Consider the following 11,237-nt stretch of genomic DNA (forward strand, 5'->3'; position numbering starts at 1 on the left):
GTAGTTGTGAATCTGCTCCAGCTGGGAGGAGGGAAAAAAGTGTCTGTAAAGCAGATCTGAGAACACATTGCACCCATTTGGGAGAGGGTGGGGTGCTTAGGAGTCAGCCTGTCTGACTCTTCTAGCCCTGAGAACGAACATAAAGGATTTTCATGGTTTGGGAAGAGACGACCACGACGCACTTCCTCACAAGAAAGGCTTGGTGGGGGGGACACATGGCCGATGAATTTGTCACATGGATCATTATTCATAGTTCGTTTTTAGAGAATCTTTAAGGAAATAGCTTTTTATCATTTTCATTTCAATAGTGCTCTCACAAGAGCTCAGGAAAGATTGATTTGGACATGCCTGCCTGTTTAAGGGCAATAAATTTCATCCCTGCAGATTGAGCAGACTTCCTTAGCATTTATTTTTACAGGAATAAAGAGTGTGGGCTGTGGGGAGAATATTGCGCAGTTCATTGCCTTGTAGTGTGGCTTGGGGTGCAAAGCACCAGACACTCTACTGCTGACGCAGAAAGCCTCCGTGATGTTTTTTTCCCCCAAAGGGGCAGAGTTTCTCACACAAGACCTATTTAAATGAAGGAGGGCTGCGCAGCATTAGCACTTGGTGGGTAATCTTAACAGAGTGGCACTTGCGTCCCAACTGAAATTACACACAGGCAGATGAGCAGACGCATGGCTTCAACCAGCCCAGCAGAGGTTGTTCATGGTCTCACACAGGAGCCTTTCTCAGGCTTTTGAAGTGAAGGGTGCTGGGGACCGGACCCGGAACCTGAATGCAAGCTAAGGACTCTCTCCTTTCTGCGTCCCATAATCAGTGGTGTAGCGTGGGTTGCCAGCACCCAGAGCCACGCAGAAGGGGTGGGTGGGAGGGAGGGAAAGAGAGTACGCATGCACATTCAATTGTCTAACAGTGTCTGCATCACCCAGGAGATAGCAGCTGCAGAGAAAAGAAAAGAAGAGTCATCCCATTGTCTGGAGACAAGGTCACTTCCTGGTTTGCATGGAGAAGCCGTTTTCAACAGAGCCCAGTGACGGAAGTGCACATCTGTATTGAGACAGAACCTGGTGTTGAAATTTTGCGCTCCTCACAAATTTGTGCCTGGGGCAACCACCCTTGTGCTCCCCCTACGCTACACCACTGCCCATAATCTCAAGGGCCAAACTAGGCTAGCCATCATTGGCTCTCTTGACATGTCTCCTTTCCCCCCTTGAAAACACCCATAAGCTGGTGCTCCACACACATGCACCTCTGGATCAGGGCTATGGAAGAAGGGCTTAATTCTTTCTCTTGACTCCAAGTCCCACCCCATAAAGCTGCTCTTCAAACCACACCATCACAGGAACAAGGGTTTGCAGCCACTGACTGGTGGTGCCTGCAAATCCCACTCCCTTTGCCAGGGTGGTTTGAAATCAAACTACATAGGCAAAGGCACAGGGGGTTTTTAAGGACCCTTGACTGTCCTACAAACTTCTGGCACGGAGCTGTGTCTTCACCTGCAGGTGGGTGTGGCTTAAGGAAAACTGCCACGGTGGCCCAATTAGGACAGTCCTAAATTAGGCCTGCAGGCTGGTGGTTCCTCAACACTGCATTACACTGAGGCATTGTGGGAAATGTAAACCGCTGGGTGGCTTGTAACCACTGGCTACAAATCACAGCATGGTGCCATTCTCTGCCATTGTGAATATTAGGAAGATTGCTGTCCCCACTCCATCCAGCAGACATTCAGCGGGGACTCACAAGATGGTATGGGCCCCCTCCAACCTAACTGGACCATGTTCTCCTTTCTTGCTCTGTCTACTCTGCATAAGCTAGCCTTGTTGCACTCCCTTGTTTTTTATACCTTTTGCACACTTAGGGCACTTTTGGGCAGCCACGATTAAAAAGGACCACATTATCTAAAATAATAAACTTGCTCATAAAAAAACCAGTGTCAAAAGCTTTATATAAATCAAGCAGGGAGTTGGACTTGATGACCTTTGGGATCTCTTCCAGCTCTACAACTCTATGATTCTATGAAGAACCAGTAAGATGCAGAGAGGCCATGCTGGAGGGGAGGGATGGAAATTCCAGTCCAAGACCAAGTTGAGGAAGTCAGTAGTACTCTGATGGCAGAGGTGAGTGGAGAGACCACTCTGAGGTGGGAGTTCTTTGCCTGGAGTATATAAAAAAAGAACCCTTGAGGAAGAGGACATAAGTGAAAAGTTACAGAAGGGCCTGGGACTTCAGGTGCGTTAAAACAGAAGTAGCATCTTTCCCATCACCTTCGAGCCACCACCTGCTTTTGTCTAACAACAATCTCCGTTAATTGGGTAGTTAATCTAATTATCTAATTAGGCAGAATTGCTATTAGCAATTAAGGCTCAGCACTGTGCCTGAGCGTGGATGGCACCTTCCCTTCTGGGCCTTCAGAGGAGAAACAAGGCAGCGATACAACCCCATTCTTCTTCATTACTTTTTTGGATTTGTAAATGGAAACACCTGTAAACTGCACATGTATCCATGCAGTCTGCTTGAATGAAGTGGAAGCAGCCAATAGCGAACAGGGAAGAGTTTTCATTCAGAAGATCAACTGGAAATCTGCTGTCTATTAGCATCCTATGAATGGAAGCTTTCGTCCATCCTAGCTGCTTTCCAACACAGCCAGGGGAAGTGGGCTCTTAGCGGTGCACTGCAGCCTTTGCACAATGCGCCTAGTGCTGTATCAAAACCTGACTGAAAAGCACAAACCAATTGAAAACAGTGATGACCTGAGAGTTTTGTTGGACCTTGGCTGAGAGCCAGGGTGACTGGCTGCAGTCCTGGGTGCATGGATTGTGTACTGTAAAAAAAAAAAAAGGAAAAAAGCCACACAAACCCCTCTGGTCGTGAGGAAAGGACCTCAGAAGACACACTATTACCCTAGACAAATTTCAAAGGCAACTGGAGGTATGACAGGCTTTTCTTGGAAGGAAGATCAAAAGCCCAGGCAGAGCCCATGGAGAGACCTTCTCCCTGATCCCAACTAAGGCTGTTTCTAGGGGAGGTTAGGACACACAGGAGGCCTCTGAAGATGGTCACAATAGATGGGTAGGCTTAACGAGAAATGGCAGTCCTTCCCAGGCCAGAGGTTCCCTGCTACTCAATTACAAGAGCAGCTTTTCTCTCCTAAAATGGGTTCTCCAAGTTCTAACAGAATGTATCTTTACTGTTCCCACATGTGCTTAGATTAAGGTTTGGGGTTAAAATAAGGATGGGATTCAAATGTAAATGCCCAAGCCCATAGAACAGTGAGAGAACCACGCTGAATGTCACCTTCCATGTCAGAGTTTATGACATGTAAATGCTCCTGCAAGGCACTCTCGTTGTCTGACATATCTTATTGGGAAGCTTATTAGGTGCAATTAAGCCTAAGTCAGACATATGCACTGTCAGGCCAGAGCCACTTTGGGAGCCCGGCAGCATCAATGTTTTAGAGAGCAGAGCTGCTGAAACTCTTAATTAACCAGCCCATAAGACGAATCTAACCTTTCTCTAATTCCTGAATTTATAGCTAGGACTGACTGGGCCTAAATGGTAATTAAAAATGAGTTTATGAAGTTAACTTTGGTGGCTCCAGGTAGATCCTGAAACTTTGCAAACAAAGCAAATTTGGGGCCTCTGGCAAGTGTGTGACGAAGGCAGAGGGGCCGGAGCCTGACCCTGGAGAAGGGGCCAGTGATTTATGGGGTTTGGGGCCATCTGCAAGGCAGGAGTCAGGGAAGGGGAAGAGGAAGGGTCTAAGTAGTCATCTGTGGGAGCACAGAATGTGTCGGAGACAGAGGAAGAAGCTGCTCAGTCAATTGGTTGAATTCCCGCCGTCCCCTGCCCTGCTGCGTCCTAGAACCAGGAAGGACTTGAAGAGGGAAGCAAAGTGACAACTTCCATACAGAAGAAGTCTAAGGTTGTGTATGCACATAACACCAGGTGAGGGTACATAAGCCTGGAGGCGGAGGGGGGGGGGTGCTGGGTGGCAGCTGGTCCCACTGTTGCTTCAATTGCTCCACCAGGCACAAACCTGGAAAAGTTAATGCCGTCTCCATAGAAGCTAGAAGCATGTGTATCCGGTGCATCTCAGGAGCTGCTGTAAATGTGTGCTTTTGTCAATAAAAAATTAACTATCAGCTGTTTGCCTTACTTGGCTAGGTGTGGACAGGGCAGCAGACATGGCGATGCCCAGGCACAAAGCGATGCACTGTGTGGTGGTGCAAAGGGTAGGTGGGAGGGCTGAAGGTGAAGATGCAATGGCTGAAAAAGATTATAGAATTGTAGAGTTGGATGGGACCCAAAGGGTCATCCAGCCCAACCACCACAGCGAAAGAATCCCTGACAGATGGTCATCCAGCTTCTGTTTTTAAAACAACAGTTTTGAAGCAGAAAAACCTGAGCTCGCCATTCATTCTCTTCACACTGTACTACAGAAGCTCTTGGGTCGTAGTGCTAACCACCGGAAGCATAACACTTCATCTTTTAAAAACATGTGTCTGGAATAGGTGGCTGATAAGAGAACACGCCAGAGGAAATTTCTGACTGGCCGACGATCTTTGTAGCTTGTGGACTTTTGAGGAAATCATGCTTTGCTCCTTGGAGCAGTGAACACGGCCCTTAGGTTGTAACTGTGCCAAAGGTTTTCATTTGCTTACACTTGCCCGCTGTTCCTTGTTATCCACGCACAGCATGCCTTGTGAGCTTTAAAGTCTGTAACTTTGCTTACAGTATATACATATTTCCCTCTGTCCTGATTACCGTGCCATTTCTTCAGATGGGAAGGTGACTGGGCTTAATCAACTCCAGAATCCAGAACTGCAGTATAATGCTATTGTCCTAGGGAGAAAAAGAAGAAGACATACGAATGGGCTTGGAACTTAAGGGGGGTGCTGGAGAAATTGGCACCTTGGCCATAACTTGAGCAGGCCCTTAGCCTACAGTGGGCCCTGGAGCGATGTAAAAGCCTTTCTTTTTCTTCTCCTGGCTTGCTTGACAACACTTCATATATATATATATATATATATATATATATATATATATATATATGCATGCAGTATTATGCTGCAAAAATATTTTTGCAGTATTATATTTGGGCTTTGTCTATGTTCTCATCTTAAATCTCATATTAAGGTGTTTATTACCCTGTTGTGAATATTCCTGTCTGGCTGAAACTTGGCAAGCGCCTGCAGGCTTGGCACTGCACTTGTTAATACGAAAATTCAGTTAGACAAGCTGGAAAGGGATCTAGGAAGTGTGTGCCAAATCTTCAACTTCTGCAGCTTCTTCGGTCAACTACGGAAAATAGGAGAAGAGGGATATTTCCCTGTGAGGAATGGGAAATAGCAGCAGGAGACATAAAAGTGGAGGGGTTGGAAATTAATAAAGCCAAACCATGTTTCAGTTAAGTTGTGTGTATATGTGCTTTAAAGCATATCTCGAGCAAGGACATTCTAACCAAGTACTATTGGTATCAGTCTTGACCTGTAATAACACCCACCCTGCCCCCCCCAGCACAAGTTTTGCCAGACTTTTTAACACCTTGCATTTAGTCATTGTTGAATTTCCTTTGAAACGGGTAGCGATCTTCCTTTGCAAGGGGTGAACAGGAACCTACAACCTCCCACAGCATACCTATTCCAGTCACTCGTGATGTACAGACAGAAGGCTGCTTTGCTGGAACTGAATCAGTGCTAGCTGGTACATTAAAGGGGGAGGTGCAGATGGAGTGATCTTTGGCTGTGGGAGATGCCTCTTGGAAGGCTAGCTGTGATCCAATGAGTCTTGCTGATTTCCATGGGTTAAACTAATCATTACAGTGTCAGTCATGCATCTGGCTGGCCAGTTATAAACAGAATGGCCAGTCACGCATTGCCAAAAAAGAGAATTTGCATCACCAAAAAGAGAGAGGATGAGTTGACACCAATTTGCATACAATATGTGCAAATTTAGAAACCATTGCTGCAATTTAAATAGAAATACAAGATATAGCTCGCTGTAATAGAAAAGACACCAAATGAGTCGTCTGCTTGCTCAGTCTGGCGGTGGAGTGTTGCTAACAGCTGGTGGGCACTTCAAGGCTCCTGCTTTTTTTTTTAGTGTTCCTGATTTTCAAACAGGACTTGATTATTATCAATCCTTAATCAATCAATCAATCAATCAATCCTTAAGCAGAAGAAACCTTCAAAATGGAAGGCTGTCCTCTAAAGCAGGACACACAGCCACCCTAATTATAAAAGCAGTGAGTAGACCTGACTTCAATATCAAAAGGCAGCACATTTAGAGGAGCGGAAATATAGCCGGCCACTATTTTGTTTTGCTGGAGGACAATTTAGCAACTGCTGTCTGAGGCATGGCCCACACCAGGGGTCAGCAACCTAAGGCCCATGGGCTGGAAGTGGCCCGCAGAGGTCTTTTGACCAGCCCACGAGTCACCCCTGAACTGAGCTGCCCGCTCACGCGCTGCGCGGTGCAGGGACTCGCTTCTGCAGTGCCGAAAATTGCATCTGCGCAGACACAGAAAATCTTGTCTGCGCATGTGCAGATGCCAAAAGTTGCAGGTGTGAGTGCTCATGTGCACTCACAATCCAGCCCACAGAGGGATCTCCATGGAACCGATCTGCCCCAGGCAAGAGAAACCTTGCTGACCCCTGGCCCACACCAATAAGATGAAGCAGAATACCAGGGGGTTCATCCTGCAAGGAGCTGCTGAAAGCATTTGCTGAAATTTAGAACTGCAAGTTTGGGCACAGCTACTGACATTTCAAAACCGTTTTAGGAGAGTGCTTCGGCAAGGAGCACTTTACATTGTGAGTAACATCAAAGTTTCATTGAGAGAGCTGAGCGAAGAGCCTCTGCGATTGTGTTCCTGTCTGGTTTTCAGCCGGCTGAACTGTGTGGTGGAGTCCCACAAGGCTCTACCTCGCTCTCCTTTAGTACTGTACTTTATCCAACATTTATTCTGTTTTAGCATTTTTGCTCCCAGGTATCATTGCTATGGAGATATTTCTCAGACCCATTTATCATTTCCCACTTACCCAGTTGCAGCAATCTATACGCTGTCTTGGTGTCGATCTACACTGAGAGGTTGACTGTCCTACAAATTGTTCAGAGCTCAAAGGCCAAGGTAGTTTTTCTTGGTTGCCGGCATCTGCTGGGAGAGGGAGGAGTCAGAGCTCTTTGTTGTTTCTGTGGATAATAATCAATAAGACCCATTAGTGAGACAACTACATACATCACTAAACTTTGACCTATGATCCCCAGAGCAGTCCCAAGGTACCTATTCATATACTGGCGACATCCAGCCTGCACTATTGCAAATCCAGTAAAAAAGAGATCACAAATTTGCATTACTGTGCCTTTAGCATCCACAGAACAGCACAGTCCAAAGTGTATGTGCTTGTATGCTTCTGAGTGCAAAAGATTCATATTTTAACTTATGGAAGTATAACTTAGGCCAAGCCTAAAAACAAGCCATAAAACGTAATAATTGCCTTGTTGGGTCAGATCAAGGGTCACCTCGTCGGATATTCTATTTCCAGCAATGGCTAGTCAGACGCCTCTGAAGCCCCCAGGCCAAATTATGATGGCAATGGCTTGCTTCTTACTCATCTTCAACATCTGGCATGGAGGTATACTGCCTCCGAACATGGAGTTCTTCTGTCAAATAGCCATCGAAAGACCACTTTCCCATAAACTTGTCTATATCATTCCTTGCAACATAATCCTGTCCTCGGATTACTCCCTGCTGTTTAACACCTGCCTTAAGATGCCAAATGATGTCATCCAGACTCTTGGGATGAGATGTCATAAGTAAGCTGATAGTCTCCATTATGCTAATGAATAGACACAATGAGAGGTTCCTTTGGGTGTGGCAAGGTGAGAGCAGTAAAGCAAATCTTCCAGTCAAAAGATTAGATGTGCACAGAGGCTGTTGAACAATCTGGAAAAAATCAGCTCACTGCAGCTCTGTTTAATCAGCTGGCTTTATCAATTGTCAAAAACACTTTGCAACGACCCTGTTAATTATAGTTTGTTCACTGCTTCTGCATTTAAATGGGGGCTATGGCACACTGTGATTCTGTAAGAGTTCCTTTGGAGCATGACTCCCTCAAAGGGCACTGCCACCAAGCACACTTACAATTCTGTGAATGGAGAACTTCACCACATGCCTATATTACCGATAAAAAAACATTTGGGGTGGAGGTGAGTGCTGGTTGGCTTCGGTCCTGTGACACATACTAAGAATGCACTGCTGGGTGGAGTGAAATTGCCTCTAAACAATGAATTGGGCATTCAGAAGAAGCAATTAAAACTACTGGTCAAGAAGGTAGTACATCCTGAAGAATACCAAGCTTAGCAGCATACACTGGCTTAACTTCAAATTCAAGTTGAAGTGGTTTTATTTAAAATGTGTTCCATAGTTGCTTATACTTCTATTATTAATACTATTAACAGTGATTGCTATTAATAATGGCAAAACTTCCCACTTGAATCATGAACCATTCTTTGCTGGCAAAAAACAAATAAATCATCACTATAATGTCAGGTTTTGCATTTTAAGGCCTACAGCTGTCAGGAAACGGGCCATTACTCATCAAAATACAAAAATAAATATAGGTTATTTAAAGTTGCTTAGAAATTTTAAGCTGGCCTCGGATAACAGGTTAGTGGACATTTTTTGCATCGTTCATCTTTCATTATTAATCATAGCTACCATTTTAAACAAGGGACGCGGGTGGCGCTGTGGGTTAAACCACAGAGCCTAGGACTTGCCAATCAGAAGGTCGGCGGTTCGAATCCCCACAACGGGGTGAGCTCCTGTTGCTCGGTCCCTGCTCCTGCCAACCTAGCAGTTCAAAAGCATGTCAAAGTGCAAATAGATAAATAGGTACCGCTCCGGCGGGAAGGTAAACGGCGTTTCTGTGTGCTGCTGGTTCGCCAGAAGCGGCTTAGTCATGCTGGCCACATGACCCGGAAACTGTACACCGGCTCCCTCGGCCAATAAAGCGAGATGAGCGCCACAACCCCAGAGTCGGTCACGGCTGGACCTAATGGTCAGGGGTCCCTTTACCTTTACATTACCATTTTAAACGATGGAGTCGAACCCTAAGGCCCCCACCCCCTGACTAAATGTCATGCTTATCATGTTTTCTAATCATTAAAAAAGTTTTCCTTAAACCCATGACTGTTGGATATCTGCCTAGGCTACATGTAGCTGTGTGTGGCAAACCTTGGCTGCCAGGTTTCTACTAGAATGGTATGAAGGCATGAGCTAGTGATGCCTAATTTTACCTGTCTGATGTTTTCCCTGAATGTCTGACAATAACTCCGAGCCATCTTTCCTTAGCTTTGCCTCAGAATTGTGTGCTATGGTTTCTGGGAAACCTTTAATATATCTTGCTTTGGAGATAGCGATTTGTATCAAGGAACAGTCTGTCACATTATTCTCTCCCCACCCCCCAACAAATGAAAATTATTTGAAGCAATCCAGCATATCTGGGGGGGGTGTGTGTTCTGACTCTGAGGGGGGCCACAGGATTTGACAGAAGCTATGCCAGCAGAGTGAGACACACAGATGACACAACAGAAAACCCCATGGGGTGTAATTGTGGACAACAGAATGTGGTACGAGGAGGAGAGTGCAGATTGTACACTAGGCCACTCCGGACCACAGTCACACTCCTGTTGAAAACACAATTTTATACCAGCCCTGGACTGAGCTGAAGAAATTCCCTTCCATTGACTTCAATTGGGAGGGGGCGGGACTTAAAAACAGTTGATAACTGAAATATACTCATAGTCGCAAAGTGATTTCATGCTCTTTATTCAGCTCATAGTGGTGAGGAGGAATGAATGAAAGTCCCCTCAAAGCATCTGCTTTATATACATTATTTACACAATGGGCTGCACATGATTGGCTAATTCCGGAATTCTACTGTAAGCCAATCAGGTTGTGGATTCACTTCTATCTGGAGCATGATTGGGTGGTTCCTGCCAACCAATCATACTGCTGCATTGTTCTAGGACCAATCAGACTGCTGCATTCTGAATCCTATTGTTCTAGGACCAATCAGACTGCTGCCTTTTGGATCCTATTGTTCTAGGACCAATCAGACTGCTGCCTTTTGGATCCTATTGTTCTAGGACCAATCAGACTGCTGCAGTTTGGATCCTATTCAACTCAGTACATAACAATAACTGTCCTGTCCATGCTGCCATGACAGAGCATAAACATAGCTGTCAACTTTTCCCTTTTCTTGTGAGGAATCCTATTCGGAATAAGGGAATTTCCCTTAAAAAAAAGGAAATGTTGACAGCTATGGCATAAAATATGGTGCAATGCAGCACCAAATCATTCACAGGACACCATTACCATTATATAAAGCCCACACAGAGAGACTGTGACTCAGATAACAGGGCGTGTGACACACACTCTCTGTCCCCGCTCTCTCACTTTTGAAATCCCAAGGGAAAACGGAATTAAGGAGAAAGGCTATTTTTTGCAAAGTGCTCCACCTCCAAGAACGCACAGGAAAAGCTTGCTAACACTTCTCTGCCTAGAACCCTATGAGGTACTTTGCCTTGGGATTCCAGGCAAAAACCCACAACAACCCCCACTCCCTTCTTACAACCGGGGCTGCCAGGACAGACCACCCCATGCAGATAAACAAAGTAAGGGGGGACGGGGACGACACGTGCTGTAATGGATAACTGCTGAAACTGTCTTTGCTATATGTTAATATTCTTCCTTATCGGAATTGTATTGCAAGTAGGGCCTAGATGTTGCTCCGGCCTTACGAAAACAAGAGGGCTTCCTCTGAGCAGGTAGCCTGACTGGCTGGAAAGGCGCTGGGATCATGGGCTCCTCCGGCGCTAGGACTCCTGAGGAAGAAGGGATGTCAAGGCTGGCTCTGAGGGCAAATCCTTCTCCCAGTCCAATATGTCATCTGAATCCACAGCCTTTTCCCCTGAGGATGGGGAGTCAGAGCCCAGGGTCATGGCAAGTAGTGTGCCTTCACTGGTGGAGGCTGGTTCATTAGGCTGGGTGGGGCACTGCCCCACCATCTTCAGTCTGCCCTGAACTGGCTCCCAGCAGCCTGCCTGCTTACGCACAACCAGTCCAGGGGCTGGGATCGCTGTTTGTCAGCTTCCGCCTCCTTAGGTCTGATGTTCCCCTTAGAAAACTCAACAGGGAGGAGGATGGGGACAAAACTAGGATTAATTGACTC

At 46.0% G+C, this 11,237-nt stretch overlaps 1 long non-coding RNA gene across 1 annotated transcript; it reads right to left on the reverse strand.

The window, feature by feature from the left end:
* Positions 1–4,416: 4,416 nt before the first annotated feature.
* On the reverse strand, positions 4,417–7,297 carry LOC128408465 (uncharacterized). Its single transcript, XR_008329099.1, has 3 exons — positions 7,044–7,297; positions 5,151–5,301; positions 4,417–4,845 (listed from the first exon to the last, which is right to left on the reverse strand). It is a non-coding gene; the product is annotated as an uncharacterized LOC128408465 (long non-coding RNA).
* Between the last annotated feature and the right edge of the window lie 3,940 nt (positions 7,298–11,237).

This window comes from Podarcis raffonei, chromosome 2 (assembly GCF_027172205.1).
Source record: "Podarcis raffonei isolate rPodRaf1 chromosome 2, rPodRaf1.pri, whole genome shotgun sequence".
In the NCBI taxonomy this organism is placed as follows: Eukaryota; Metazoa; Chordata; class Lepidosauria; order Squamata; family Lacertidae; genus Podarcis; species Podarcis raffonei.